The sequence below is a fragment of the Anabrus simplex genome, chromosome 1 (genome assembly GCF_040414725.1).
Source record: "Anabrus simplex isolate iqAnaSimp1 chromosome 1, ASM4041472v1, whole genome shotgun sequence".
In the NCBI taxonomy this organism is placed as follows: Eukaryota; Metazoa; Arthropoda; class Insecta; order Orthoptera; family Tettigoniidae; genus Anabrus; species Anabrus simplex.
Genome location: NC_090265.1, coordinates 989621195 through 989634002, shown reverse-complemented (window position 1 = coordinate 989634002; position 12808 = coordinate 989621195).

Sequence of the window (12808 nt, the reverse complement as noted above, 5' to 3'; positions counted from 1 at the left end):
CCTGAGAAGGCCGTATCAACTTCCAATCACAATCGCGCGACTTCCTCATCTGGAGAATTACATAATTAAGGTATTGAAATGAAACTGCTCCTATTGTTATTATTGTTAGCCTATGTCATATTCGTATTATGACTCAAATATGGGGTCGATTCGTAGAATAGATAGACATGTCTGTTGTTTCAAGAAGCCAAATTTCATTCTCACTTAACCCCTTGAGCCTGTTAGATGTGACTCGTACTTCTTGTAGGGTGCGAATCTCTCAGATTGCAAAAAAACTCGAGTACCCTAATTTTCTTCAAATCTGATGCATCATATATAATACACTGGGTATTTCCACAAACGCCAGATGATAAATAACCAAAAATCAAGCTGTTATAAGGTTGGTCTTCTTAAAGGGACTACTACTACTAGTTACCATTACGCATTGCAATATTTCGGAATCTGCTTGCAAGGCGAAATGTATCCAAATATCCGTTAATTGTCGAGAAACTCTTTACGATTCGCAGAGAACTTTGCTCCTGGTTTTCTCCACACACTTGCTCTCCATTGTTAAGCTCTATTCAATTAGATCCTGAGTGTATGTCATTGCACTTTATTATTTTTTCTATTTATTTCTTCTACCACATTCGTTCTTGATTCATCTGATGTCCTCTTTGATACTTTTCACGCACACCTGGCAGGATAGAACGTCTTAATTGGAGCTTAATGTTGTCGTCAGCTCCCACTCGGAGCCAGCATACAGCATACAGCATACAGCCATCTGGTGATGAATGAGCGTACCTTGTTTTAATTTGTTTTGCGTCGCATCGACACAGATAGGTCTAATGGTGACGAGTAGAAGGACAAATTATGTTCTAAAACAATGGGTGCTGCGTCAGGGTTTTCCTACACTTTTGGCGGGAAAATTTGGATTTTTGTTGAGTCAGCATTTTTCTGGTACAGGCAAGGACATTGACCCCTAGTCAATGACGTCACCGTGACGTCAAACCTATGTGAAGTAGCCGTCCACCGCCAGCCAACGAGAAGCAGCCACCGCTGTTCCCTGCGCGGTCCGTCCTGTTAGATACACTCAAGCACGACTCTCCGCGAGTTCCAGCGGTCTTCGTCAGTCGCTCCAGCCCAGTCAACCAGACCACAACCAGAATCCAGCAAATTTGTCAGGCTCTTAGTGAAGTGACTTGTCACGGCGTGATCCGAAACTACACCTGGCCCGACGGTTGCCCACTAAGTAGCACCTACCAAGTTCGTCGGTCCTCTTAGTGAGTTTGACCGTTCCAGTGTTTTCTAACACCCGAGACTACCCCCTTCCCCTACCCACCCAGTCGGGACCACCCTGGTGGACTGAGTAGCCAAGACACCGACACCGAATCTATGAACATGTCCTCAGACTCTGAATTTTCTTTCTCCTCCCATTCTGAACTCCTCCTACCTATCTCCCCCCACCACCTTCCACTTCTATTCCGCACTAACTTACCAGACTCCAGGTACACCCCTTCATTCTACCTATGATATCCGACCCCCACCTTGACGCTCGTCAACAGCTACAAGCATTACACGAACACCGCAAGCTTATTTCTACTTCCACCGTCCAACATCATAAATATCCAACTCCTCCAAGAAATAGACAACGGTTACGTCATCTTTGCACATAACAAGAAAGGTTATGATGAGATCAGAGATCAGTTAGAACTCCACAAAGTGTTCTACAAAATATGTGCGGATGATGTCGTAACTGATGACACATGTACACAAACCTCACCCACCACCATGCACTCAGAAAATCAAATCATTCCTGCCATCAGCCACTCCGCTACCCAGACCACTCCTGCCATAAAGCAAAAATATACTCAAATGTCCCACCCTCCCCCTAAACTCTCTAAACACACTCAATCCCCAAAATGCAATAACCACGTAACTACTCAAGCTGACATCGCATTCCCACTCAATTCAGGTACCCCTCTCGCCTACCACCCCCTCAACTCCCCCTACACTCCAAAACACTCATCAGGAGGCTACATAAACTAACATAACACTACCATCAAAAACAGACTCTCCCCCACTCTCCGCCCAACCAGCTCCCGAGCCTGGGAGCTCATACTAGGAGCAGACGTGACAAACCTGCACCAACACGCACACGCCCACTTCAGAAACACGATCTTACCCACTTCCCCGTCCCTCACTCATTACACAGTGCTATAATTGTGTTAAATTAGTTCACTCTGCAGCCTCCTGCTCAGAGCCCACCCTCTGCAACAGATGTGGCGGTCCTCACCGTCACACTGATTGTACGGTTCCAAGGGACCAGGCGAGGTGTGCAAACTGCCAAGGCAATCATGCCGCCTCCTATCCTGGTTGCTCCTTCCTGAAAAAGGCAATTAGAACACATTACATACGAGCAAAACTCCTTAACACTCGCACTACACCTCCCCCCGTATTAAATCTTCAGGTCTCACCACCCCTGATCTCCGGCCCCTCTACATTTGGGCACACCGACCAGCCCAGCCAAGACACCTCCTCCCTCCTCACTATACTACTTCTCAAGCTACTGACCCAAAATCAGCTTTCCCCACCTCCTATGCCAAGCAGACAGCTATAATCTTTAGCTAAATCACCTCTCTCCCCCCACGACAAGCCCTGCCCTGAAGCAATACCCCACACTCACCCAGCAACATCAAGCTTATTTCCTAAAAAGTGCTCCGTAATTCTCGTCCGAAGCACTGGAACCAATGCGACAGCAATCTGGAAGTGAAGTAATATTGGGTGTGGCCACCGTTTGGATGGGTGACTATACGTCAGCAACTTGCCTTGCCAACATCACCGTAAGACATCCTTTGACCCGCCTCCAGGGTACCAAGGTCTTCTTCGAGAAGCCGCCCCCAAAGGCGCAGGTCACATTCTGACCAGTTATGAATCTTCAACAACACCGGCCACCAAACATCACCATCCAGCTGTGGAAAGAGGACACCATCCAGAAATAGCACTATAATAATTTCGTGTGGCTATTTCTAGCCGAGTGCAGCCCTTGCAAGGCAGACCCTCCGATGAGGGTGGGCGGCATCTGCCATTTGTAGGTAACTGCGTGTTATTGTGGTGGAGGATAGTGTTATGTGTGGTGTGTGAGTTGCAGGGATGTTGAGGACAGCACAAACATCCAGCCCCCGGGCCATTGGAATTAACCAATTAAGGTTAAAATCCCCGACCCGGCCGGGAATCGAACCCGGGACCCCCTGAACCGAAGGCCAGAACGCTGACCATTCAGCCAACGAGTCGGACAGAAATAGCACTCAAAGCCCAAAACGAGGCTGACGGGCCATAATTCTCTCGGTGCGAGCCTGCACCAATGAGACGGTCCTGCTGCTGCTTTGCCACTTTCCGCAAGGAAGGTGGTCTTCTCCCAAAGAAGTCGGCAATATTCTTTTCGAGGACCGGGAGGTTGTCCTCTGGGAGCTCCCTTCCCCTGTTTTGGTAGGGGGCTGGGAAGTAGCCTCCAAGAAGGGAGGAGAAGACCCTCTCCACCCACCCAAAAATCCTTTTACCCTAACCTAACCCAATGAGTTAAGGTTAGGGTCCGTGGCTGCATGTTAGGTTAAGAGGTCATCGAGACGTCATAACCTCACCTACGTGAGCAGTATTTGCAATTATAGCTGGATTTATTCAATGATACCCATTATTTACAGGACTAACCTTAAACCCTAAATGATTAAAGATTCAATTTACAACTATGTTTGTCGGAGTAAATCTAACATTCTTTCCTCGAGAAGACAAATTGCTATTATTGCATAAATTATTCCTAAAGTACCGAATGCTTCCTTTTTTCTTCTTTCTTGGCTAATAATGTGAGAGGAGGTTAGGCTTGCTCACGTAGGTAGGTTTTGATGTCATGTTGACGTCATTGACAGGGGTCAGTGATCTTGCCTGCAGCAGAAAGATGCTGAGTCAGCAAAAATTCAAATTTTCCCGCCAAAAGCGTAGGAAAATGCTGACGCAGTATCCATTGTTTTAGAACATACTTTGCCCTACTGCGATGATGGGATGGAAAAGGCCTAGGAAGGAAGCGACCGTGTCCTTGATTAAAGTACAGCCCCAGCATTCACCTGGTGTGAAGATGGGGAAACCATGGAAAACCATCCTTAGGGCTGCTGACAGTGGGGTTCGAACCCACTATCTTCCGGATGTAAGCTCACAGCTGCGCGCTCCTAACCGCGCAGCCAACTCGCCTGGTAATGAGCGTACCCCCACAGCTCCAAAGATAAAGCAAAGACTTTAAATATTACTCATCTAGACTCACAAAGCGTGCTGATGCTGTGGAGAATATTGAACACATTTGCACATCGCCATATTGTGGGCACTTCAGCTTTGAATGCATGGTTAGCACTTGGTAATGTTTAATGTTCCTTGCGTGCTTTCATACTGAATCGTGTCGGTAGTGGATATGTTGTAGTAGTATATGTGATGGAGTGAAAATATATAGCCAAATGTTTTCAGTGAATAAGTGAGAGCTTTTGTAGTAGTTAAATTGATGGGCAAAATTAAGGGAGAGTTAAGTTACGCCCTACGTGTGGAGTGGAAAATTATTCAAGAATGGTGAATCCTGTACAGCTTGTAATTGTACAGATCGCTATCAGGAGGGATCTGGTATGTCTTCTCACAAGTGAGTGTAAATTGAACTGTTATGAAATTATTTTCAATTACCATAATGGTAGATTAAGCAGGCTATAGGACGCTGGATTCAGAGAACGTGTGGGAATGGAATTTTGAATGTATAGGCTTCTTATTGTATGCCTTTTTCCAATTTATTGAGGGATACTTCTTGAGAAATAAACAGCTTTTCTGAAAGAAACGTGCATATTTTTCTTACAAACTGTGTACCGGTTCTAATAATTGGAAAAATATAAGCCTAAAATCCGAAAAATTAGATCGATAAAGCTTCATGAAACTTGTTTTGTTTTAGGGTAATGTATTGCTTCAAATTATTAAACATTATCTGAAATGTTTTCTGTAGGTACCATAACCCTCAATTTCTCCTTTTTCACGCCCGTCTTAGTAAAAGAATGGTTAAATATGCTATTCCCAATTTTTATTAGGCCCAAGTCTATGAAGTTCTTAATACAAGCCTGTAAGCTACGTTGTCTTTATTAAGGTTATCAACTTCATGTACCGGTATGTGATGGTATTTTTCTGTTTTCGGGGACTGTTTCCTTAATTTAATTGTTCAATAACAATGCAAAATGTGTTCAGTTTTTATGTGAGCACGGAAGTTGGTTTGGACTGTGTCTTTCATTATCAATTACTTGGGAATGGTGGGAATGGCTAAGTTTCCCTGAGGCCTTAAGAAGACATTGTCGGACGTTTATCGGACATTTACTGAGAATCAAAGACAGACTTTCACACTTCACGGTCCACTTTTACCACTTCAGACCTCAGATTACTTCCCTGTACACAACTTCTGCCTGGCATTTGATTAAAATTAGCAATGCAGTATTTTTGGTTTGCGAACTGACGAGAATATCCATATGGATCTTCCGTTTCCTATTGTGGTTCCTTTTCAAAATATTTTCGATGTACCTAATTAACAATCGTTCTTACCCTGTTATCTCGTGTCATAAAATAATAATATCATCGACAGGTGTTTTCATGCGTTTGTTAATGTAAGTTAATGCATGTACTCCGCACTACGATCTCCTGGGCGAGCTCAGGAGTGCCTTCAACATGGCTGTATGCGCACGGACCTCTTTTCCTTAGTCACACGCTACCGAGCAGGCGGCGGTTCGGAGCCTTGAGGTAAAGCATTCTTAAATTCAAACCCTCATTATTGTAGAATTCTTCCTCATGAACAGTTGATATTTTCTTCTGAAGACGCGGAGGAATGGTATGTACGAAACATAAAGAGTTTCACCTTGTTTTCATGACACGGCATAAGCCCAAAAGCCCATATCATGTCGACGAAATATATTGCTGATTTATGACCAAAATACACTTGTCGTCACTGTAAAGAGAGTGAATATAGTTACATGGTTTTTACGAGAATAGCATTCCGTGCCGAATAAAGTGGTTGGGAATAAGGACGGTTGGCTTAAAGGGGAAGGGGGAGGGGGCATCTAGTGAAGTTTCATTGTATTACTAGCAGTTTCCCGCTGGCTCCGCCCGCAATGTACAAAGTATGGTTATGTTCGTTACTATCCTCACGGATGTATTTGCAAAGTTTCGAGTTAATGAAATAAAGCACATGATCTGCTGTGGTAATAAAATGTAATATTATGTCAAAAAAACACTTGAAACTACATCACACAAAGAAATTGAATTAAACATTTCTTGGAACAACACTAGCGCCGAACTGTTAAAAAGTCCTTCAAAGATTTTCGTCATGGAGACAAATGTAGTCATAACGTTTCTCAGAATCTACCAATTTAAGCAGTTATTACATCATCAAAAGAAAGCGCTTGATCCACTGAGTGTTGATAGACCGAAACGAACTGCGTACCTCAATTAGAACGAAAGATATGATTGCTTCAACGAGAAAAAATGTTGAAGAAATGAGACGTCAAATTGAATGTGCATTCATCACTTTCCTCAGAATCAACCAATTTGAATAGTTAAGAAATGAAATGAAATCATGATCCACCGAGTGTTTTTGGGCCAAAACGAACTCCGTACCTCAGTTAGAACCAAGGATACGGTTGCTTCAAAGAGACAAAAAATTGAAAAATCAAATAATTTGAGGTAGGCGGAAGTAAAGTGATTTATAGTACCTGATGACAAATCTGTGCATGAATACCTTTCAGTTAAAAACTGAAGGAAATCGACCGGATAGAATGGCCGGGCTGACTGACTTTAGATTTTATATATTTTTTAATATATAGATAAACGTGCCCATTATCCGCCTCAGTTCCAAAGCTAACTTTCCCAACGATTAGACATGTAAGGAAGTACGGTAATTAACATTGCATAGACCCAAATTCACCAGGTAGGCCTATCTCCACAGGACGGACGATTTTATGACATTTACAAATTCATTCATGTAAATCATTCCCGATAAGTTCACGAAAGGAAGTCATTCCGATAACCTCTATATACCGAAATTAACAGCACAACAGTCTCTAGAATCTCCAAGTAAGGTTTTATGATCCCGTAGTGTTCGTCCTTCGCTTTGCTATGGAATGGATAAGAAAATATCAGATGTTAATCTCTCCCAAGAAGACACCTGTAGCAGGCTGAAGAATTCAGAGACAAGGGAAATCTCGTCGAACAATTGAGTGGATCAATCACGTTTTTACAAGAGTTGAAATTTTACAATATAAGGAGGCTGGAAGAGTGACCCCCATATTTTCAGGACGGTCATAAACTAGCAATTAACGAGTGACCTGGCGGAGCGGTTACGGTGTTGCCCTTCAGCTTTTATCTGTTTAATCAGATATATTCTATTAAATATTCTAATCACATCACAGTGACGCGTTAAAAACATTTTTGTACAAATTAAACTAATTACGCTCATTATTCTACTAAAAAAATTATGTGATTGTTGCTCGCTTGCATAAACGATAATTTATAATTTTCATATGAAGGAAAAAAGAATTTATCTGGCTCCTTGGCTGAGTGGTCAAGATAGAGACCTTTGGTTCATAGGATAGTGGGTTCGATTCTGGACCCCTTTGGGGATTTTAAACACATTTGCTTAAATCCGCTAAGTGGCTGGGTGCTCTGATCGCCTTGATTCACATCTTCATTTACACAGAACACATTGGGCTTTTATTTAAAAAAACAGATTCTTCCACTTGATATTAACATGGCACAGTTTTACGACCCGATGCGCTCTGTGGATATATTCAACTACATCCTGTTTCTGTAGTGGTTGCTAGTGTGGTGCGTTGTACGTAAATGAAGAGGTGTGAATTAAGATAAACTCCCAGTCCACAAGCCAGGGGAATTTAGCAGATGGGCCTAAAATCCTCAACCTGACCTGGAATCGAATCCGAGGCTTTCTAAGAGAAAGACCTCAATGCTGATCATTCAGTAAAAAGACTAATTTCGCAACTCGGTATTGAAAGTTACTTGACCTGCTAATTTTATTACGGTCAACATTGGGGCCTCCGATTCAAAGGGTCTCGAAATCGATTCCCGGTTGCTTCAGGGATTTTTGGCAATGTCTATTCAATTCCTCTGGCTTAGGAACGTGGGGTTTTTGTCTTCATACTGTTCTCTGTATTCACACACAACACAACACACCACATTACCAACCACCAAAGAAACATGCGGTGGTGAATACATCCCTCCACGTGGGTTTAACGTCAGGAAGGGCACTCAGCCGTAAATCTGTGAACGCTCCACAAGTTCAGCACATTGTGCATTCACGGTGCCATTAGGAAGAGGGAAAAGCGGCGGAAAGAGAACAAAAGATCTTGAAAGTTAATTAAAAAAATTACTGGACTAAACGTGAAACAAAAGTATCTGTCCTGGCATTCCGTGCTAATGAGACTTCGTGCGGGAGGTTTAAAGTATCTACCTCGATCTATACTCGAATGTGGGTTAAAGACATTTTCCAGAACTCCCTACCTATCGAAACATTCATTTAAAATATCTCAACCCAACCTGATGGTGATCGTCCAGTTTTATTCTGTGAACTGCACGCCGACGAAGCTGGGATTCTATTAGCTTACAAGGCGTGTATTTGCTCAGCAACCCTCTCCAGTGAGATATTGACTTTTCCTCGCACATGACTCGCTAACAGCTCACACTTCAAAGTGAAAAAGGGATAATCTCACAGTTCGTAATGTCAAAATCCCACTAGCCAATATGTACAGTTCTATTCTGAAGCCGGCTCAAAGATTTCCCGCTCACGAAGAGCTTCGTGATTGGGAAAGCAAAATGCTGTTGATATTGCTGAAAGCGTGATACAAATTCTGTTGTTACCGGGATGAGTAGCTCAGACTATAGAGGAGTACCTTTCTGTGCTCAAGTTGGTGGATTCGAACATGGCTCAGTCCGGTGGTAATTGAAGGTTCTAAAATTCCTAATCCCGTTTTGGCAGATTTATTACTGGTACATAAAGGATACAAGTCCTTAGGTTTCATAATAAGAAACTCTAGAGAGCTGAAAAACATTTGATTACCTATATAATACATTTGTTCAAAGCAATCTTGAATATGGATGCGTTGTGTTGAATCCGTGATACCAAACTCACAAAAATGATATTGAAAAAGACCAGAAGATTTTTCATAGAATTCTCTACTATAAAAGTCATTAAAGTTCGGCTCTAAAGGGACAGTCTCTTTAAAGATTTACTCCATAAATTTAAATTCTCCACTCTTATTAATCGAAGAGACGTTAGTCAGCAAATCTTTCTGTATAAAATAATACATGGTATTGTTACGAATAAAACTCCATCTGCTTCATTACTCTAATTTATTTCAGGATGACCTAATAAATGCACACACACATATACAAGGACACAAAATTCTAACCAGTTATAAATGGCCGCACTTAATAATTACTGTCTATTTACAAATCTCTCTTCTGTACACACACCACTAAAACATGTGCCTCATTAATTCATGCATATTTTCATTTGTATGTCTTAATACATAAAATACAGTATATATTGATCGCTCCAAACCGACTTCCATTCATGAACATAGATTATAATTCACCCCCTTCCCTAGGGGTTGTAAGGGCGTCTTCCCCCCATAGTATATTTTCCAGATAGTAGGTGATATTATTTGTACGAAACCCCACCCGAAAGGGCGCCGAACTTGTAGTTTTAAAATATCCGGAGTGTTACTATTCATCATATCATCGACCACGAAAACTATGGATTCGACATTATTTTCGATTATTTTTATGTTTCACTGCCCTCCCTCGCCCCCCCCCGCCCAAAAGGGGACTGAACTCGGACTTTTTAAAAATCCGGAGTGTTTCTATTCATCTCAGTGACCCGAGCTCGATAGCTGTAGTCCCATAATTGCTGCCAGTATCCAGTATTCGGGAAATAGTGGGTTCGAACCCTACTGTCGGCAGCCCTGAAGATGGTTTACCGTGGTTTCCCATTTTCACACCAGGCAAATGCTGGGGCTGTACCTTAATTAAGGCCATGGTCGCTTCCTTTCCACTCCTAGCCCTTTCCTGTCCCATCGTCGCCAAAGACCTATCTGTGTCGATGCGACGTAAAGCAACTAGCGAAAAAAAAACTTGGGATTCGACGCTATTTTTGATTATTTTTAGGTCTCACTCCCCCTCGCCCCCCGACCAAAAGGGGGCTGAACATAGACTTTAAGAAAGTCTGGAGTGTTACTGTTCATCTCAGCGACCCCGAATACTATGGATACGACACTATTTTGTGTTATATTTATAACTCACTCCCCCGTCGCCCCCTCCCCGCAAACATAGGGGCCTGAACTTGATCTTATAAAAAATTCGGGTTGTTACTATTCACCTCAGCGACCCTGAAAACTATGGATTCGACACTATTTTCGATTATTTTTATACCTAATCCCCCGAAATCCCCCCAACAGTGCTCGTCTCCAGATAGCGAGTATTATGTGTACAAAATCTAATTGAAATTACTCCAGTGGTTTAGGAGCAGATGTGTCATTTACACACATAGGGCCTACATCCATTTTTATAGATAGATATTGCTGTACACATTACATCACTCTTTTTTTTTTTTTTTTTGCTAGGGGCTTTACGTCGCACCGACACAGATAGGTCTTATGGCGACGATGGGAGAGGAAAGGCCTAGGAGTTGGAAGGAAGCGGCCGTGGCCTTAATTAAGGTACAGCCCCAGCATTTGCCTGGTGTGAAAATGGGAAACCACGGAAAACCATTTTCAGGGCTGCCGATAGTGGGATTCGAACCTACTATCTCCCGGATGCAAGCTCACAGCCGCGCGCCTCTACGCGCACGGCCAACTCGCCCGGTCACTCCATTTTAAATTATGTCTTATGAGTAGATTATTATCTATTAATGTAGTCCTTTTTCTCTGATAATATTCATTAATGCACTTTAAAAACAAATTATAGTTGTACACGAAGATACTTTATATGTCAGACAGGCTCATTTTGTTTATTTTGTTTTGTACTGTTCTCTTTTCTTTACTTTCTCCTTCAACTTTTTTATGTTTTTTAAAATGTTCTATGTACGTTCTATGTACTGCCTTTTGTAATTGGAGGCAACCTCTGTAAAAGGCGATTTTTAAATAAATAAATAAATAAATAAATAAATAAATAAATAAATAAATAAATAAATAAATAAATAGATAGATAAATAATGTAATTGATTTTACGGCCCACTAATTTCTATTACGATTTATGGAGACTCTGAGGTGCCGGATTTTTATCTCATGTGAGTTAATTTACGTGCGGTGTAAATCTGCCCACACGAGACTGGCGTATTCGAATACCTTCAAATAACACCGAACTGAGCCAAGATCGAACCCTCCAACTTCGAATCAGAAGCCCAGTGCACTATCGTCTCAGCCAATCAGTCCGAAGCACATTTACTTTAGCACACATATGCCGAAGAAATGTTAAATACAGAAGAAAAATGGCCTCGCATCCGATGATCACTTACTGAACCTATATCATTCTTATTCTGTTGTAAAGATCTGAACGACGGTGAATATTCGTATCTCTTATTTTAATATCAGTAATTACTGGAACAAAAAACTTTTTCATTAATATTAATATGTGTAGAAAAGTTAGAAATTAAATTAATATTACAGGCCTGCATTTGAAGCCAATTTTCAAATTATACTGAATTTAATTATTGTTCAAATTACTGTTCTAATTAGCTCAGATGTGAGCCCCAGTTGGCAGGCTCAATTTCGACTCACTCGGTGCTTTGAAGACAACCTAATACGGCTGCCTCTTGTCGTTAGTTTTACTGGCACGTAAAATAACTCCTGTGAGATAAAATGCTGGATCCTCTGCGACTTCAAAAGCTGTAAATGTAGTTAGTGAGTCCAGAAACCAATAATACTATTATTATTTATTTCAAATATTTACCCCCAGTCTTCGTGAAACATAGTATCCGCATGACTGTCTTTCTTACGCGACAAAAATTCAAAAGATATCGTATCCATTAATCTGGTCCGTGAAAACATCAATCGAAACATTTGAGTCATTTCGTGCCAGGATACTGACTATTAGGGCAGTATTTCCGTCGGCTGGCCCACATTTAGCCTTCAGCCCCTCGACACAGAATATCAGGTTTTAGAATACACATCAGTAACATGGAGTTCGTCTCTTCACTTCAATAACATGAATGAGTTTTCATAACTTACAGATGAGCTGCATTTCTGTCTGCGGTCAATATTCGGTTGTTGTTTTTTTTTTTGCTAGGGGCTTTACGTCGCACCGACACAGATAGGTCTTATGGCGACGATGGGATAGGAAAGGCCTAGGAGTTGGAAGGAAGCGACCGTGGCCTTAATTAAGGTACAGCCCCAGCATTTGCCTGGTGGGAAAATGGGAAACTACTGCAAACCATCTTCAGGTTTGCCGACAGTGGGGTTCGAACCCACTGTACTATTTTGAAGGAATTTTCAAGTTATGCTGTATTTCAAGAGACTGTCATTTCGTACCCGGACAATATCACCTCTAACAATGAGGGCAGTGCTCCATTCACATCTTCATAGCCTACTGGGAGATATCAAATATCTAACAAATTACTTTCTCCTTTCAATAAATGACTCTTTTTTTTAAATTCACGTGCCACATATTTTGCAAAATGGAATTATGGTCAGTAACCTACTTATTACGCGTAGAGCTGCCATTTTCAGGCGTAAGTACACATGTCAGTGTATTTCTATTAGGT